We start from the raw sequence: 20,807 nt of genomic DNA on the forward strand, positions 1-20,807 counted from the left end.
TTTCAATTAAATACACTTCCTGTATATACTGTACAGTACATCTGTGTGGTATCGGATCGTGTGCATGAAAGGGAACATGTGATGGGTTGCATTGCAGTTAGATTTCTAAGGCACAATAACTCGTGATCGCCGAATTGCGTTTCTTACCGGTATTGCAGACAAGGCTATTTTTCCTTTTTCTGCCCTTTTTCAAATTACCCTCAAAACGCGGTAAAAAAAAAAACAATGGCCTTGATGCGGGACAGGATGTCGTACGGAAAACAATATAGAGAGTGCAACTGAACCCAGGACTAAATCTGTAGCATGCATTAAAACCAAGGCGGAATATCTTCTGGCTTCTTTTGTTTGCCCCCGCTTAAAGGATCAAATAAAATATATTGTGCCTAGTGGGAAGCCGACAGTAGCACAGTGCAGTGTGAAGCTTGCTTCTAAAGTACAAGTGTTGATGCAGGAGAAAAGGTAGAAAGCAGAAAAGGACAGTGAAGGACTATAGTCAGACTCATCATACTTAACCACTATAAAGCCAGTCCCATTACTAGGGGAGAGTAGTAAGCAGGGGGCTACTCCTCCTGATAATACAGATTTACCAAAACTTGCTGTCTGGCTGAAAAAGCAAAAGCTGTTCCGGAGACAGTGTCTGCCGTGTACATGCTACGATGAGTCCATGCTTCAGCATCAGACCTGATCACCATGATAATCTTCTGGTGCCAGGGCATCCACAGTCACAGTCACGCAGCTGATTGGTTGATTCCCAAGTAATTTCTTCCCATTTTTGGGTGCTGTGAGGTCACCTTTATATACCATGTGATTCCATCAAGTTTGGTTAAAAGGTAATTCTCAGCCACATTTAATGGAGGTTCACATGTTACATCCACCAATAGTATTGATGGATGTACCTTTTGACTGTCAAACGTGATGTCACAGCCCTTATATACAGTAAGACCTGACCCGTTTCATTTGACTGGAAGTGGACAATGAGTCAAAATCTACAAGAATTAAACAAGAAAAGACAAGTAAAAAATACAAGAAAAGAAAGAAGAAATCAAGAAAAGAAGAAGAAAGAAGAAGTACTCATTGGAGACTTCCCTTCTATCAAAGCAGGATCCATTGCTTTGGATCCAGTTGAGAATCTAGAAACCTGGATCTATTTGATCTGATTGTTTTTTTTTGGAGATTTTTTTGTGCCATCGGGCAAGTATTATGTTTTATGGTTTTTAGTTTTTGGTGTTTTATTAGATTTATCTGCTTGTGCCCCTGAGATGACAGGGACAGCTTTTATCTCAGCAGGGGTAAGTGCAACTTTTATTTGTTTAGGGTGTCCATTGATTGCCAATGTGGGTATCTAGGCAACTGTTGCTGGTTTAGGTTTTGCGGCAGGACGGTCTCGTAGCAGGGATCAGTAAGAGACCAAACAATGGGCTAGGCTTTAACTCCATTGGTTTATTCTCTACAATAATAACAGAAGAATAGGCACACTGTACCTTTAAGAAAAAACACAAACCATCTCCTTGGGAGACTTACTAGATTGCAAAGGCCCTAGCTATTTGGCTGGACAGCTAAGCCAGTTACCAGCCCCCAAAACATACAACCCAATATCACTGAACAATATTAAAGTCCATATCTGAGTGTGATGGTCTGGCATCTTCGGTCTCTCCAGGCAATCTCTCAGATAAAGGCATTGTAGTCCTGCTGCTTTCAGACGTCTTTCAAGTCCACTCTTGCCCTGTTTCTGTTTCCTGGGTTTGATTCCCAGATGGTCCCAAGACCCTGCTCCCTGCAGACGGAGGGACCAGACCAATCAGTGTCCTCCTGGTTGGGGAGAAGTCTATCTCAATCTCTCTGAGAAAAAAACAATCTCTCTGTGGCAGCTCACTGATTGCCTTTTAAACCCCTTGTTCATTCAGGAGTTCTGTCTGTTAATTCCGCTTCTCCAGAGGAGGATAACTGCTTGCATGCTGGAAAGCCCACTGCTTCACTACTCTCCAGCATATAGAGACAGTGACTCTGTCAGAGTAGCCCAATGACAAGGATCAGTGGATTAAAAGGCTAGAGTTTGATTATGTTATTATTTTATTGTAATGTCTATTTTGTTAAATGTATTTTTTGTTAATACTTCTCAATGGGTAAAATCGGGATTTGGCTAATAGGACTGTTGTCCATAACTGTAGGGGGGAGGGGGTTTACTCTTGTTAGAGTTAGTAGGGTGGGTGTTGAGGGCACTTGTCCCGGGGAGTGTGGTTCTGACATCCATGGGGTTGGTGGGAGGTGTTAACGCTTTCATTGCCTTAGCGATTAGTCACTAAGGTAATGAAGAGGGGTAAGTAATTTATTTTAATATTGTACATGTAATAATAATATGTAATAATAATAATAACAACTTTATTTCATATAGTGCATTTCTCCCAATGGAACAGAAAATGCTTCACAATTACATTACAGTATAGTGCACGGTAAGCAGTACAAAATAATTTTTACAGACAGACTCCCTGCCCAGATAAGCTTACAATCTATGACTTTGGTGCCTGAGGGAAGATAAAATGCACAAGATCACAAGGCGCTGACACCAGGAATTGAATCAGGCTTCCCTGCTTCAAACTCAGTGTCATTGTTTACAGAGTCAGTGTCTTTATTCACTGAGCCGCTCCTTCTTTTTTGTAATATAGCATAGTATATATTTTAAATTTATTTTAAATGCCTGTTGAATGTTCTGATTGGGATTTTTTTTTTAAATGTGTTAATTCCCCTTTAGTCTACAAGGGGGGGGGGGTAGTTTTTGGGGATGTCGGGGTAGGAGGTGGTTAGTTAGCCTCTAAGGTAATGCTGGGGGGGAGGGGGGGAGTTAAGAATTTTTATTTTATATTGTCATTAATTATTTTTTTGTATTATTGCTTACCATGGATTGCCAATGTGGCTATTCAGGCCCACATTGAGAGCACCTTGGTATCCACAGTGGTTGGGGTGAGAGGACATTTTGTTAGGGATGTTGTGGTGGGTTAAGGAGGTATTTAATTTAATCAGGTCTGTTTTTCCCCTTAATGATGTAGATAATCAAATATCGGTATCTACGTCATGAGGGGAAATTCTATTGGACTATATTTGTCATCTACATCATAAAGGATGTTGGAAAATACATTCAAATGACTTAAATGTCCTGTCCAACCCCCATGATGATGTAGATGGCTGGATTTAGTCCTATAGTATCCCATATTTGGTCATCAACATCATCAAGGGTCAGGCAGATACAAAGACTGCTTCAAAGACTGCTTCAGAGCTGCTCTGGGGAGACACAAAGAGATTTATTCTCATTCTGGGACTCCTCTGTGCAGGTCTTTCAGACTGGTTGCTGGCCCGGCAGGGTTAACTCTACAGGGGTTCCATTCAGAAGCAGGGACCCCGCAGAGTTAATCCTCCATGGCTGCATTCTGGTTTTGGGGGAGTGATCGCACGCGGCGGCACTGCGGAATGGTGGCCACACACGAACACAGCTCCACACAATGACGGTCGCTCCAATGGATCAGAAATAGTGCTGCCTGTCTCATTATTTTTCAATCAGTTTCATGACATCAGTCACTTCATCAGGATTTAATCAATGAGTATAAGGGATCTGTCGGGATACCTAAGATGGCTGCCGACAGGAAGTGACCTCTCACCCTTACTGAAGCTACCATGGCCATCTTGCTTCCTGGCAAATCCTGCTCCTCACTTCCTGACAGTGAGTCAGCCTCTGTCTAGTCCTCATTGCCAGCAGCTGCTTCAGGCCTTTAAATAGCAGGCAGTTGCTCCCTGTCAGTGCTCATGCAAAGTACTTGTTACCTTGTCCTGTCTGACCTCTGCCTTGCCTTTATTTTGCCTGCTGCCTGTCATGACCTTGGAACTGAACCGGACTACCCCTTGCCTGCTGCCCGCCTCGCCCTTTGAACCGGACCTGACTATTCTTTGCCTGCCGCCTGCCTTGACCTCAGAACTGGAACTGACTACCCTTTGCCTGCTGCCTGTTTCGACCTCGGCACCGGACCAGCCTACCCCTGCATCCCAGGCCTCAGATCCCAGGCCAAGGTCAGTGTACTACTCCCTACCTCTGCCCTGCAGGTTCATATCCTGTCTTTCAGTCAGCAACGTTACAATGAGATGGTGCTCTGTCTATATACAGTATACATCAATGTATGACGGCTGGCTCTTATCAGCTGACATAAACACAAGGGAGACATACTGCCCCCATCTAAAACATCCCAGTTGTAAATTACAACAAATAAACTAACAATGATAAAGACCTATCTAAGTAAACAAACCTAACATTATTCATATGTAGAGGATATAAAAATCAATATACATTATAGTATAATATAACCCTGTGCAAATCCTCACATAAAAAATGGACAAATATGCGGATACATCAACCAAAATATATCAACCCCTATCCTATCCTCAATATGGGGATATACTGTATAGGAATAATGGGACAGCTTTGCACATCTATAGTCTTTCATATAAATATATAAAAGGCTAAGAATGTCTGCCACAAACACCACATCCCCTGTGGTAGCTTCTGTGTAGTGTCACTCACCTGCCTCTACACTGAACTCAGGCCAGATTAGGAAAACCTTGCTGGCAGGAATGTTCAGGGGAAGTGTGCAGAGCAGACTAAGGCCCTGCCCCAATACTCACGGCTGTGCGAGCTATTGCGTGCATGGCGCAAACAAGATACGGCCCTCAATGAGGCCGGCCCCAGTCACTGCTGCCACGCGCTTTCAGAAAGCATGATGCGCGACTGACTTTGCTGAACACAAGATTTTTGTCTTTTTGGCACAGCAGCCGAGCGTTTGCAATGTCATGGCGGTGGTTCAGCCAATGATCATAGATGTGCTCCCACACGCCCTCCCCCCCTCTCCCCCACCATCGCAATCTCCCGGTCTTCTCCTGATGCGCAACCACAGACCACAGGTCGTGGCTGAAACTGGTGCACAAGCTGACAGGTGCTCCGACATGCGAGTGCACGCAGTCAATGGGGCCAGAGCTTCAGTGATCCGCGTGGTCAGCACAGTGCAAATGACATCCACCTGACCAGGACTGCAGGGTCCTGATGAGACAGGGAGAAGAGTTTATGGGGACACTGAGAAAGATCCATTATCTGCAACAGGCCTCGCTGAACTTTGACATTTTCATTAACACGGTTTGCCTCGGAATGGATCTCTCTCAGCATTACCTTAAACTCTTCTCCCTATCTCATCAGGACCCTGAAGTCCCACCCAGTGGATGTTATTAGCGCTGTGCTGAGCCACAGGGATTACTTGGCCTGCTCTGTGTACTTAAGTAACAAATCCATGAACATCCCTGCCAGCACAGTGTTCCTAACCAAGCCTGAGCTAAGCATGGCGGAAGAGGAGCGTCACTACACATGAGCTGAAACTTAACGTATGAGCCATTACCATGATCCTCAGAAACCTAATGCCACTGAGAGGACTACTGTATCTAATGTTGCAATACTTACTGTTACTCGAATTCAAATACACATAATAGAAGCGAAGGTGATCAGTGCAGCAGACTCACGCACAGTACTTACTGTATTCCAAGAATCCCACTCATTCCATCAGACACAAATTTACTATTCAGTTTCAAACAAAAACAATTTCCTGTATGATTGGCTTTTTCAATGATAATCAATACGTCACAAGGTCAAACTCTGATAAAATATGCCTTTACCTACAGTACCGACTGTAAACCTGTTTTTAGTCATGTCAATTATATATTGCTCTATCAAGAGTTATCATTTGATTCACTTTGTGTGGTGTTGGAAAAGAACCCAGAAATCAACAATCGTGTCTTTATAGAAATCTTTGATTAAAAAATTAAAGTGGGAAAAAAAATGCATGAATGCTTCATTAATAACCTTTAAGATCTGCTAGATCGACGTATGTCACACCGGTACAGTTACTATTATTATTTTTTTCCTGTGTCCCTTTGGTTTTTTTTCTTGATATTCATTTTTGGTATTTTTTTGCATTATAAAATTGATGCTTTATATTTGATCATATCTGCACAAAGGGGACTCTGTGAGTAAAAGTCTGTATGCACTATAGGTTATAAGAAATAGGATCGGGGAGTTTGACTCATACCTTAGGTCTTTTACTGTTTGAGGATTTATGATTTATAAATTTAACCTAATAACCCTATTTAACCTAATAGCTCCACCACTACCCTAAATTACATATTACTCATTACTATGAGTATGGAGTTATTAGTTGTATTGATCGTGGTTCATGATTCTCTCCAGTAGTGGGAAATTCTTAGTGATTTTGAGTAACCTCTTTGGCATGTAAGGAGTTGTGCAATTAGTTAAGTGTTAGGGTTTGCACAATGTAGCTACATTAACCACAGTGGGCATGAAGTGAACACAAAGTGACCATGCATGAAAAAGATATTCAAGTAGAGAATAACAAGTCAAGGGGATGACCAACACTATTGTATCTGGATGCCATTGTTATCATTTTACTTGAAACACGATAAATACATCCAGATGGTCTTTAAAATAACTTGCATTGCTACTGTAATAATTGATAACAATGTCAGCATTATAAAATGCATACATCAGGAATGCACAGACTCAGGAGGTATCCTGTACAGTATATCTTCTTTTATTTCAGAACTAAAGATATTCTGGGGGTTTTTGAACAATATATAATGCTCCAGCCTTAACTTTTCTGTGATCCAAAATCTGTTTACGTTGATTTTGCATTGATTTAAATTGATTACATTGACCCAAACAAAAATCTACATGTTTTTCTAGCCATCAACTGATGTTTTAAATAATGTTTAACGACCTGATATAAAAAAAACAATTACAAGATTTCTAATGGAATACTTTACAAGGTTGAAAGTGGCAGGAAGCCATGTAGTAAGAACAAAAGATGCTGTAAGACTGAGAACAGGTGCAATCCCAAATATAGTGCTTTCTTTATAGAAGATGTACTGTACTGTAAGCCTCTCTCATTTCTTGCTCAAGTGACTCTTTATCGATGAGTCATGGCCCATCAGTAATATTACATTATGGAGAAAGCATGAACTACAAACTGCATACCAGCAGAGTATCCAGTGCTGCTTCCTGAGATGTTTCTCCTACTGGTGCATGTAATGCCTTTGAGCCTCTCAGTGCTGGTTATACCTTATGCCTATCTGACTCTAATTCTATTATATTATTGGCTTGCTTAGCCTGTAGAAGTTGTGTTATTAACCCCATTCATTACTGGCTTATATACCATTGTTGTTTGAGGTTATCTCTGCTTAAGTGCTGGTTATACCTTGTTATGCCTTATGCCTATCTGATTCTGACCCTATGAAATTATTGGCTTTCTTAGCCTGTAGCAGTTTTGTTATTAACCCCTGCGTTACTGGTTTATATAACATTGTTGCTTGAGATTTTCTCTGCTAATTACCGGTTATCCTTGAGATATACTCTACAGTTGGTTGGTCTAATTGCCACTAGCCTCGTTTGGGCATACATTTATTAGTGACCACTCTTGGATCACTAGATAATCTTATACAGTAGGTTGCAATATTGTGTACCGTACATATAGGGCTTAAGGGAAGTACCCTTGATCACTGTGATCTTGGGGAATGGGCAAGAAGAAAGGGCATTCCGCCCCGAAATATTGCTCCCCTTATTTGTCTTGACCCCTCCCCCTTTTCCCTTGTCTTTTCCTTATTCCTTTCCCTTTCCTTCCCCCACCCTGTGTTCTCCCACTTCATTTGCTGTTACTCACAGTTGTACGTATATACCTGACATTTGCGATTTTGTATACATATTGTGTGGTCATATTGTGGCAATATCACAGTAAAATCTCTTTATAACATATTTGTAATTTACTTTATTTTTCTTATTTGAGGAGTGCTGGGTTTAATCCCCCCCCCCCCTCCACACACGTGCACACACACACACACACGCACACGCACACGCACACGCACACACACACACACACACACACACACACATTTCTTGTTCTATATATGAGCTCCAAATGCTTTTAGAATAATTTATGGATGGTGTCTGTGTGTAACAGATGTAAAAGTAGTTAAAAGTAATTTTTGGTGCAAAAACATTATTTTGTACCACAGTGGGGTTTGATTATAAATTATGTTTATAGTGTCTTCTCAAAGACTCTAATAGTATTGTTACTACTGTATGTTTGATATCTGTATAGGATAAAAAAAAAACATTTTAAATTATGAAACAAGCATTCAAAGGTCTGAACAAAAATACCTGCAATGCTCAAAAGTCTGATGCGCAGAAGTCCATGATCCTTTGTTGATTGAAGAGACGTCTCCGGTAAGTTGCTCCTTTCTTTTCTTCTTTCTTCTCTTCTTTGTAATTAATCCAAAGGTGCCCGGAGATGTTGATTCAATTACTTTTTGAGCTCAAATGAGATAGGCCAGGACTTGTACAATGTCACATTTCGTTGACACATGGTACACTCCCAATCTGATTGGTTGGTTTACCATGTGAAAGCTTCCATTTTTTTAAGGATGTGACATCATCTTAAAGGGAGGAAAGCTAACAATTCAGGAAGCATATGCTTTCCTCCCTTTAAGATGATGTCACTTCTGCAAAAAAGAAGTGGAAGCCATCACATGGTACACCAACCAATCTGATTGGTAGATATACCATGTGATGCCTTTCCTTTTTTGGACTGTGGTGACATCCTCAAAAAGGGAGGGAGGCATGCTACCTGATTGCTATCTTTCTCCCCTCCCAATGTTTTCTGACAAATCTGGCAAACTTCTTCCTGGAGTCAGTAATTGGATGCACCTGGCCCATGACTTCATCCCCTGCCCTGAGAAGTGGGCAACAAATCTTTGGCGACCTCCAAGAGGACATTTCTGGGGATTTTCTTCAGGTTGAGGCCTCCTGCTTTGCCAGGTGGTGGTCCCCACCACACAGGGATAGGAAGCAGAGGGCTACTTGTCCCTTGGCTATTGTTTTCCTTGAAGCTTGAAAGTGACCAGAGGACTGTTTTATGTTCAGGACTGGACATTGAGCTCTGCTTGAGTCACTTACATAAATGTCTATTTCTGATTTTGTTTGCTAGCATGGTATCTGGCCTGTTTGCTTTTTCAAAAAAACTTCATCTGACCAATTGAGAGAGTTCTCAGCCTGAGAGGTAAGTTGTAAATTCAACTTTATTCTCACATCGTGGGGAAAAAAGAGATAAAGAATGGAGATTCAAGATAGTTCAAATCTCACTGTCTCTTCTTTTCTGTGAGGTTTTTCTTAATACTTCATATTTGCAGTTTTCTGGGAAAATAGAAAACTGAACACTATTGCGCAATATCTTCTGAGTATTAGAAATTTTCTCCCCCAGCTGCTAGCTACTTACAGCAATTATGCAGAAAACAGGTACTGATTGGTATCTTTAATCTTCCAATAGGATCACTACAGCTGGCACTGAATATCTCCACACTCTGGGGGCTATGCACTAAGCAGTGATAAGTCGTTTTAAGAGCGCAAAGTGCTCTTAGAACGTCAAGTTCCGCCGAGCGCTATTCACTAAACCGCGCAAACAGGCACTTTGCGCTCTAAAACGGACTTTTTCTTGAAATTTTTTCAAAGTCCAACTTTGCTCGTACGATCAGCTGTTTGCGCTGAATACTGCCCTTCTGCGGGATTCACTAAGCAACGCAAACTGATCGTACGTGAAAGTTGCGCTGAATAAAGCTCACCAGCTAAAGGCAGATGATAAAAAAGCAGGACTTAAAAAAAAATCTTTGTTTACCTTTTTGCATGCGCAAAACCAATACAACAGGCCGGCGGGTGTCTCCAGCTGACACTGCGGGGGTCCGGGGGTCCCCGGCTCACCAAGCGGTGGTACCCGCGGGCCTGCGGTAACAATGTTGCGCCTCCAAAAATAATAAACTATATTAATAAATAAATACACCCCCCTAACACATACTATACAGTAATGGGCAAAATTACTATTATCCACATATGGATAATAATGCATTTGCCCATTGTAAATACATATAACTTTCAATAATTACAGTAAAAACATATTACACTTACCTTTTACAGGCACCCACGATGAAGGCCGTCTTCATCCTCATCTTCATTCTGCCCATGCCCCTCCAATGCTGCAAGACATTCACAAGAATAAAAACATCCAATGTAATGTCCCCTAACCCCTTAATCACCATAGCGGTTATTAACCGCTACAGGCATTAAGGGGTTCACCCACCCTCACCCACCACTCGGGAGGCCTACATACCCTCCCCCACTAACCCCCCACCCCGTGAGGCCAAACCACCCTCACCCACTTCCCAGCTGGGAGGCCTACCCCCATACCTTTGGGGCCAATACCCCCATCCCCAACCCCCAGTAGCCACAATAAAAACAATACATTGCCCCACAATAAACATCATTCTATTTATTAAATACATAACCCACCCCCTGTTCCCCCCCATAAATACATGATTTATTCTTTTGCATACAGGGTTCATACCCCAGGCCCACGTGAGTCCCCGGTGGGCCTGACGGGTCACCTCACAGACCTACAGGTTACCAGCAACTTGTTTCATACAGGTTCTGGAGGCCTGTTGGTGGGTCCCACCAGGTGCCATGGCCCACCAAGTGGTCTCTGTGGGTCACCATTGGCCACAATTGGGTCCCCACGGTTGGCCCGCGGATGTCTGGGGGCCCCGGGTCAGACCCACAGGTGTCTGAGAGGCCTTGGATGGTTCCCACGGGGGTCTGGGGACCCACGGGTGTGAGGCCACCGGTTCTTCCCCGCAGGTGTCCCCCGTGGACCCACCAGCCTGATACCCGTGAGAAGCCCGAGGATACCGCAGGTGGACTCCAGAGGTCTCTCGCAGAACCAAAAGGAACCAACCCTGTATGTAAAAAAAATAAACCTGGCCTATACATTAAATACATCAATCCCCCCCCTCCCCCCAACACATACAGTACAATAATGTGCAAAATAACTATTATCCAGATAGGGATAATAGATTATTTGCCCATTATTAAACACATTAACTAGCATAATAAAATAAATAAAGTTCTACTGACCTTATCAATAAGAAGATCCCGTCGCCAGCACAATCCTTGTCCTCCGTTGCCAACAAAATACATAGCCAATACATATAGGTCATAGGTGAAGAACCCCGCTACAGCTGAAAAAAGTGAGTGTATGGGGGGTAGGGTGCTAATGGGTAATGTAATGGGTAAATATTGAAAGAGCAAGAACCCACTAGAAGCACTCAGTATCCCCTAATGTGTAATGATGTATATAAATTTAAAAAAATTCTTTAATGCTAAACTGATTAAAATAATGGGTATTAAAATTCAACAATGGACACACATATATATAAACCCTGTGATGAGTATATAGGATACTCCGGGTCAAAATAATAGAGGAAGCGTTTGAGGTGTATTAGATCAGAACGTTCCCAGGGATCCGATATGCAGTATTCCCTATTAGTGGTAGTTGGGTATGCACTGGTATAGGAGGAGGGCTAACTGATAGCCTGTCTAGAGTAACAGACAGGTCACAAGGTGATAACGTGGAGTGGTATGAATATCATCACAATTGCTAAATGCAAGCAAAAGGATCAGCACAGTAATCCAGTGTGTCCTCACGTTGCTTCATCTACCCACAACAGCTAATGATCTCCAAGTATAGAAGAGCTAGCTATTGAACACAGAACATAGAGTACAGGGGTAATAGATTCCTATAGACAGTGTGGTTGTCTGTATACCTGTGCGCATATTTATGAATGCGCTTCCACTGTCAGGAGTTCTACTACCATTCGACCTGTGTATGGTATGGTAAGACCTATCTAGTAAGTCAAAGAGGGTTCCTAGGTAGATATATGGTAACAATTGCACAGTGAAGCTAGTAAAGATACTGCCAGTTTGCAGCAATATGCACACGGATAGCTGATTGCTTACTGAGCATATGGATAGTGGCCCCAAGGATGGCTGGTCAGTCACATATGCTCCATAAGTATTCACACATTATTCACCTTAATTTGAGCTAGAAAACTCCATACATATAGAGAGCTGCTATCACTAATTGACACAAACACTGTAGCTAATCTACTCCTAGGAACGGTGTGGCTGTTGGTATGCCTTTGCACATATTAATGAATGTGCTACCACCGTTAGGAGTCTTAGACGCTGATATTACAATGTATCAAATACAAGTCAGGTAGCTCTCCCCTCACCAGGCATCTCCGAGTCACCACCTGGACTCCTGCCCACTTCAGAACAGAGTACACACGATCCGTCTGGCAGCTGTTTGCTATGCAACTCAAAAAGGCTGCCACGTGAATACTGACGGTGCGCGTGCACGTGACGGGTGCCGACACGCGCGTTTCGTGATAAGAAACGCTTTCTCAAGGCTTAGTTAGTATGAGGGGGAAGTCCCATAGAACGTGATGATGTTTATATATGTACTAATGTGTTTCTATTGGCTGGCGATTTCACCATAGAGGTGTGTCTATGCAGTGCTGTAGTGGAATACCACAGGTGTTATATACCAAGCCATCTGCGACTGTGGTAAAGTATATGTTGGCAAGACCCGCCGCCCATTTAAGGTAAGGGTCTTGGAACATATTGGTTCCATTCGCAATAAAACAGATAAGCCTCTAGCAAGACACGTTAACTCTGTTCATCAAGATACACAAACACATGTTAAATTCATTGGGATGGATCAATTCTCAATGGACCGACGACATGGGGATTGGGACTCAGTTCTGTTACAAAAAGAGGCAAGATGGATATATACATTACAGACACTCACACCCAAAGGTTTGAACGAGGGGTTTGTATTTACCCCGTTCATTTAAGATCTTGGTAATTTTGCAAATAAGCCTTCACCAGTCAAACCTGAGCTGCAGGTATATTTTCATGGGTGTCTATCCACTTATAACGTAGGGGTCTATATTTCATCTCTGTATATATACTTACCTGTTATTCACCTCACGTAGTGTACAGAATTGAGTTACCCAGCAATCACTATATGTTATATAGAGTGATTCCTCATTGTTTATTCACTTGGTCTCAGTCAACTCAATAATGTGGACAATGTGCCAAAAAATGATACTTTGAGAACATGACATATTTAACCACATTATGTTACGGGGCTTCACGTTACTGCCAGTTTTTAATAGCCTTTATGCATAATCCTTATACCAGGTTAGGTATGCATTCATCTACATCTTAATTCTGCACAGATTGGTACAGAGGATGATTATGCAAGTTTCTGATTAAATCTATTTACATGTTTCATCTGTGTTGACAGAGAGTTTTTATTAGAACTCTCTTCAGGGGTTAATATTCCCACTGTAACCCATGACCACTCTCACATATCACTGACTATCAGGTGTACTACACACTGAGAGCAAGGAGTAAATGCAGCAAGGCTGTTTACCTTAAATATAGCAGTGCTGCTAGGAAAATGTGAGTATGTCAACATACAGTTAGGAGGATAGTCTATGTTTATCAGTGAGTGCTGTATCAGTGCTTCCACTACAGCACTGCATAGACACACCTCTATGGTGAAATCGCCAGCCAATAGAAACACATTAGTACATATATAAACATCATCACGTTCTATGGGACTTCCCCCCCATACTAACTAAGCCTTGAGAAAGCGTTTCCTATCGCGAAACGCGCGCGTCGGCACCCGTCACGTGCACGCGCACCGTCAGTATTCACGTGGCAGCATTTTCAGTTGCATAGCAAACAGCTGCCAGACGGATCGTGTGTACTCTGTTCTGAAGTGGGCAGGAGTCCAGGTGGTGACTCGGAGATGCCTGGTGAGGGGAAAGCTACCTGACTTGTATTTGATACATTGTAATATCTAAGACTCCTAACGGTGGTAGCACATTCATTAATATGTGCAAAGACATACCAACAGCCACACCGTTCCTAGGAGTAGATTAGCTACAGTGTTTGTGTCAATTAGTGATAGCAGCTCTCTATATGTATGGAGTTTTCTAGCTCAAATTAAGGTGAATTATGTGTGAATACTTATGGAGCATATGTGACTGACCAGCCATCCTTGGGGCCACTATCCATATGCTCAGTAAGCAATCAGCTATCCGTGTGCATATTGCTGCAAACTGGCAGTATCTTTACTAGCTTCACTGTGCAATTGTTACCATATATCTACCTAGGAACCCTCTTTGACTTACTAGATAGGTCTTACCATACCATACACAGGTCGAATGGTAGTAGAACTCCTGACAGTGGAAGCGCATTCATAAATATGCGCACAGGTATACAGACAACCACACTGTCTATAGGAATCTATTACCCCTGTACTCTATGTTCTGTGTTCAATAGCTAGCTCTTCTATACTTGGAGATCATTAGCTGTTGTGGGTAGATGAAACAACGTGAGGACACACTGGATTACTGTGCTGATCCTTTTGCTTGCATTTAGCAATTGTGATGATATTCATACCACTCCACGTTATCACCTTGTGACCTGTCTGTTACTCTAGACAGGCTATCAGTTAGCCCTCCTCCTATACCAGTGCATACCCAACTACCACTAATAGGGAATACTGCATATCGGATCCCTGGGAACGTTCTGATCTAATACACCTCAAACGCTTCCTCTATTATTTTGACCCGGAGTATCCTATATACTCATCACAGGGTTTATATATATGTGTGTCAATTGTTGAATTTTAATACCCATTATTTTAATCAGTTTAGCATTAAAGAATTTTTTTAAATTTATATACATCATTACACATTAGGGGATACTGAGTGCTTCTAGTGGGTTCTTTCTCTTTCAATATAGCCAATACATAGCAATAACATTCAGATATCAATTAACTCCTTAATCACCTTATCGGACAATAAACGCAAAGGTATTTAAGGTGTTAAGCCACCCTGGCCCGATACCCACCCTTCACCCATTCATTTGTACAGTGGCTTCATCATGGAGAGGGAGAGAGAGAGGGAGAGAGAGAGAGGGAGAAAGAGAGGGAGAGAGAGAGGGAGAGAGAGAGAGGAGAGAGAGATGGAGAGAGAGAGGGAGAGAGAGAGGGAGAGAGAGAGAGGGAAAGAGAGGGAGAGAGATAGAGGGAGAGAGAGGGAGAGAGAGGGAGAGAGAGGGAGAGAGAGGGAGAGAGAGAGAGGGAGAGAGAGAGAGGGAGAGAGAGAGAGAGAGGGAGGGAGGGAGGGAGGGAGAGAGGGAGGGAGAAAGGGAGGGAGAGAGAGAGGGACGGAGGGAGAGGGGAGGGAGAGAGGGAGGCAGAGATGGAGGCAGAGATACACACACATGATGAACCAATATACAAATAAATGTGGAAGGGTTATCAAAAACATGCTCTACTACAAATACCACTTATCCATACAGACAAAGTACAATAAAATCATATTTCCTTAAAAAATACAACCTCATCTTCCAATCAAAATCCTCAAATGCCAATCAAAAGCCTCAAATGCCAATCAAAACATTGCATTTACATTGTATACATGATGCATACAATCTATGCACCATGTACACTCTGCAAATGAATGTTAACAATAACATATTCCAAACAAAATACCATTACATCCTAACAAGTATACTATTTAAACCAATCAAGTCACCATAAATCAATTAGCATTCATTAATCAAATCACTAAACAATTTAAATTCCATCAATAACAATTAAACAATTAACTATTTCAATCGTTAAACAGAACAAGTTACTATCAGGCAAAATATAAGTACCAAAAAGAATACAATATACAAAAGCAAGCCTCACCATGACCTAAAGTACACCATACAAGACCAAAATTACATCTATCTAATTTTAAAATACATTACACACACATTTATGCATAGCAGCATAGCCCAAATCATTTTAAACACAGCAAAACAAGCTTTTAAAACAACATCATTTCTTACCCTGTATGTATATATCGATCTAGACATACATTCATACATACATACAGTGGCAAGAAATGATGTACAAAAAAAAAAAACACATGTTAAAACAACAAAAAAAAAAGAAGAAGTTAAATAAAATATATTTCTTTTGTTCACTTACCATTACTTGACCACTCACCGACTCCCGTTGAACAGCTTACTCTCGAACCAATCCACGCACAGGAACCCATAAAATAATAAACATTAAACAATAACCAAAACAATCCACGGGTCTTCTATTTATAATCCATCTTCATCTGTATTCTTCTTTCTTGTATCTGCGCTCTCCTCTGGGATCTTCTTGTTCCTTCGTCCACGTCCTGGCCTTCTTTCTTCTGTAGGAGGTCCTTCCTCCTCGGCGTCTGCCTTCAAAATGAGACGACATAGGCTTTTATAGGCCTATGACGTCACATTTTCATCATATGGTTCCCACGGCCTGATTGGGCCATGAAAACCATGTGCTTTAGGCCGAGAGAAAAAAATGATGACGTCATTTAAAGGCAATGAAAGCACAGCCAATCAGAATGGCTGTGCTTCAATTGCCTTTAAGATGACGTCATGAAAAGAAAGATGGCCGGCCTCAGATGGTACGGTAGCCAATCAGAGCATGGGAACTACATCCCAACTCTGATTGGCTCTAGTAGACCATGTGACAGAGGCTTGGGGAGAACGGATGTGACGTCATTGAAAGCCTGTCACATGGTACTAGAGCCAATCAGAGTTGGGATGTATTTCCCACGCTCTGATTAGCTACTGTACCATGTGAGGCCGGCCATCTTTCTTTCACGACGTCATCTTAAAGGCAATTGAAGCAAAGCCATTCTGATTGGCTCTGCTTTCATTGCTTTTAAATTACTTCATCATTTTTTTTTTCTCGGCCAAAGCACATGGTTTTCACGGCCCAATCAGGGCCGTGGGAACCATATGACGAAAATGTGACATTATAGGCCTATAAAAGCCTATGTCGTCTCATTTTGAAGGCAGACGCCAAGGAGGAAGGACCTCCTACAGAAGAAAGAAGGCCAGGGCGTGGCCGAAGAAGACAAGAAGACCCCGGAGGAGAGCCGCAGATACAAGAAAGAAGAATACAGATGAAGATGGATTACAAATAGAAGACCCATGGATTGTTTTGGTTTATTATTTTATGCTTTATTATTTTATGGGTTCCTTGTGCGTGGATTGGTTCGAGAGTAAGCTGTTCAACGGGAGTCGGTGAGTGGGTCAAGTAATGGTAAGTGAACAAAAGAAATGTATTTTATTTAACGTGTTAGTTTTTTGTTTGTTTTTTACATGTGTTTTTTTTTGTACATCATTTCTTGCCACTCTATGTATGTATGTATGTATGTCTAGATTGATATATACATACAACGTAAGAAATTACTGTATGTTGTTTTAAAAGCTTGTTTTGCTGTGTTTAAAATGTTTTTGGCTATGCTGCTATGCATAAATGTGTGTGTAATGTATTTAAAATTAGATAGATGTAATTTTTGGTCTTGTACTGTATGGTGTACTTTAGGTCATGGTGAGGCCTTGCTTTTGTATATTGTATTCTTTTTGGTACTTATATTTTGTCTGATGGTAGCTTGTTCTGTTTAACGATTGAAATAGTTAATTGTTTAATTGTTATGGATGGAATTTAAATTGTTTAGTGTTATTAATTAATGAATGCTAATTGATTTATGGTGACTTGATTGGTTTAAATAGTATACTTGTTTGGATGTATTGGTATTTTGTTTGGAATATGTTATTGTTAACATTCATTTGCAGGGTGTGTACATGGTGCATAGATTGTATACATCATGTATACAATGTAAATGCAATGTTTTGATTGGCATTTGAGGCTTTGATTGGCATTTGAGGATTTTGATTGGAAGATGAGGTTGTATTTTTTAAGGAAAAATGATTTTATTATACTGTGTCTGTATGGATAAGTGGTATTTGTAGTAGAGCATGTTTTTTTATAACCCTTCTACATTTATTTGTCTATTGGTTCATCATGTGTGTATCTCGCTATCTATCTATCTATCTATCTATCTATCTATCTATCTATCTATCTATCTATCTATCTATCTATCTATCTATCTATCTATCTATCTATCTATCTATCTATCTATCTATCTATCTTTTCTATCTTTCTATCTTTCTATCTTTCTATCTTTCTATCTTTCTATCTTTCTATCTATATATATATATATATATATATATATATATATATATATACAGTGTTCGACAAATCACCCAAAAATCTACTCGCCCAATCAAAAAATCTACTCGCCCCAACCCCGCCCCCAACCCTGCTCCCAGTCCTGCCCCTAGTCCCGCCCCCAGTCCCGCCCCCAGTCCCGCCCCCAACCCCGCTTTAAAATAAAATATATAAATAAAATACATTTAATAAATTCCTAGTCAGAACAACATTCGTTTTGACAAATGTATTTATTGTATTACATTATACTACAGTGTGTGTGTGTGTGTGTGTGTGTGTGTGTGTGTGTGTGTGTGTGTGCTGTGTGTGTGTGTGTGTGTGTGTGTGTGTGTGTGTGTGTGTGTGTGTGTGTGTGTGTAAATGTCGGATCTAGAATTAAAAGCCAGGTTGTGAATGACTAGTTTCCTGAACACCTAACCAGTGTCAGGCTGCCCCCTCTTCACAATATCTAAAGCAGCAATCCCGCCTGGGATCTTACCTGATCCGCAGTCCCTCAATGTCCAGGTACCCTCATTCCCGCAATGTTATACATTGGAGGGGATTTGTTCCCTACCTGTCTTCTGGGTTATGGGGGGTTCCAATGGCTTCCGTGTGAAGCTTGAGTCAGATCTGGAAGAAAGCAGTATAGGGCAGTTAAGATTTCGGTGTGTAGTATAGGGCAGTTAAGATATATAGGGTAAATAAGAGATCCAGAGTGTGAGTGAAAGAGAGAGAGAGAGAGAGTGTGGGAGAGAGAGTGTGGGAAAGAGAGTGTGGGAGAGAGAGTGTGGGAGAGAGAGAGTGTGGGAGAGAGAGAGAGTGTGGGAGAGAGAGAGAGTGTGGGAGAGAGAGAGTGTGGGAGAGAGAGAGTATGGGAGAGAGAGAGAGTGTGGAGAGAGAGAGTGTGTGGGAGAGAGAGAGTGTGGGAGAGAGAGAGAGTGTGGGGGGAGAGAGAGAGAGTGAGTGGGGAGGAGAGAGAGGGTGAGTGGGGGGGAGAGAGAGAGAGTGGGGGGGAGAGAGTGTGTGGAGAGGAGAGTTTGGGGGGGAGAGAGAGAGAGTGTGAGAGAGTGTGTGAGAGAGAGAGTGTGTGGGGGGAGAGGAGAGGAGAGTGAGTGGGAGGAGAGAGAGAGTGAGTGGGGGGGAGAGAGAGAGAGTGGGGGGGAGAGAGTGTGTGGGAGAGAGAGTTTGGGAGAGAGTGTGGGAGAGAGTGTGGGAGAGAGAGTGTGAGAGAGAGAGAGTGTGGGAGAGGGAGAGAGAGAGAGAGTGTGGGGGGAGAGAGAGAGAGTGTGGGGGAGAGAGAGTGTGAGGAGAGAGAGAGAGAGTGTGGGGGACAGAGAGAGAGAGTGTGGGGGACAGAGAAGCGAGCATGGGGGGACAGAGACAGAGAGTGTGGGGGGAGAGAGAGAGAGTGTGGGGGGAGAGAGAGAGAGAGTGTGGGGGTAGAGAGAGAGAATGTGTTGGGAGAGAGAGAGAGTGTATACTTGTTTGGATGTATTGGTATTTTGTTTGGAATATGTTATTGTTAACATTCATTTGCAGGGTATACATGGTTGCATAGATTGTATACATCATGTATACAATGTAAATGCAATGTTTTGATTGGCATTTGTAGGCTTTTGATTGGCATTTGAGGATTTTGATTGGAAGATGAGGTTGTATTTTTTAAGGAAAAATGATTTTATTATACTGTGTCTGTATGGATAAGTGGTATTTGTAGTAGAGCATGTTTTTTATAACCCTTCTACATTTATTTGTATATTGGTTCATCATGTGTGTATCTCGCTCTCTATCTATCTATCTATCTATCTATCTATCTATCGTTCTATCTTTCTATCTTTCTATCTTTCTATCTTTCTATCTTTCTATCTTTCTATCTTTCTATCATTCTATCTATATACTATATTTATATATATATACTATATATATATATATATATATATATATATATATATATATATATATATAGTGTTCGACAAATCACCAAAAATCTACTCGCCCAATCAAAAAATCTACTCGCCCCCAACCCACCCCCAACCCTGCTCCAGTCCCGCCCCTAGTCCCGCCCCCAGTCCCGCCCCTAGTCCCGCCCCCAACCCGCTTTAAAATAAAATATATAAATAAAATACATTAATAAATTCTAGTCAGAACAACATTCGTTTTTGACAAATGTATTTATTGTATTACATTATACTACAGATGTGTGTGTGTGTGTGTGTGTGTGTGTGTGTGTGTGTGTGTGTGTGTGTGTGTGTGTGTGTGTGTGTGTGTGTGTGTGTGTGTGTGTGTGTGTTGTGTGTGTGTGTGTGTGTGTGTGTGTGTGTGTGTGTGTGTGTTGTGAGGGTAAATGTCGGATCTAGAATTAAAAGCCAGGTGTGAATGACTAGTTTCCTGAACACCTTAACCAGTGTCAGGCTGCCCCCTCTTCACAATATCTAAAGCAGCAATCCCACCTGGGATCTTACCTGATCCGCAGTCCCTCAATGTCCAGGTACCCTCATTCCCGCAATGTTAAACATTGGAGGGGATTTGTTCCCTACCTGTCTTCTGGGTTATGGGGTGTTCAATGTCTTCCGTGTGAAGCTTGAGTCAGATCTGGAAAGAAAGCAATATAGGGCATTTAAGATTTCGGTGTAGTATAGGGCAGTTAAGATATATAGGGTAAATAAGAGATCCAGAGTGTGAGTGAAAGAGAGAGAGAGAGTGTGG

Source organism: Ascaphus truei, chromosome 1, assembly GCF_040206685.1.
Source record: "Ascaphus truei isolate aAscTru1 chromosome 1, aAscTru1.hap1, whole genome shotgun sequence".
NCBI lineage: Eukaryota > Metazoa > Chordata > Amphibia > Anura > Ascaphidae > Ascaphus > Ascaphus truei.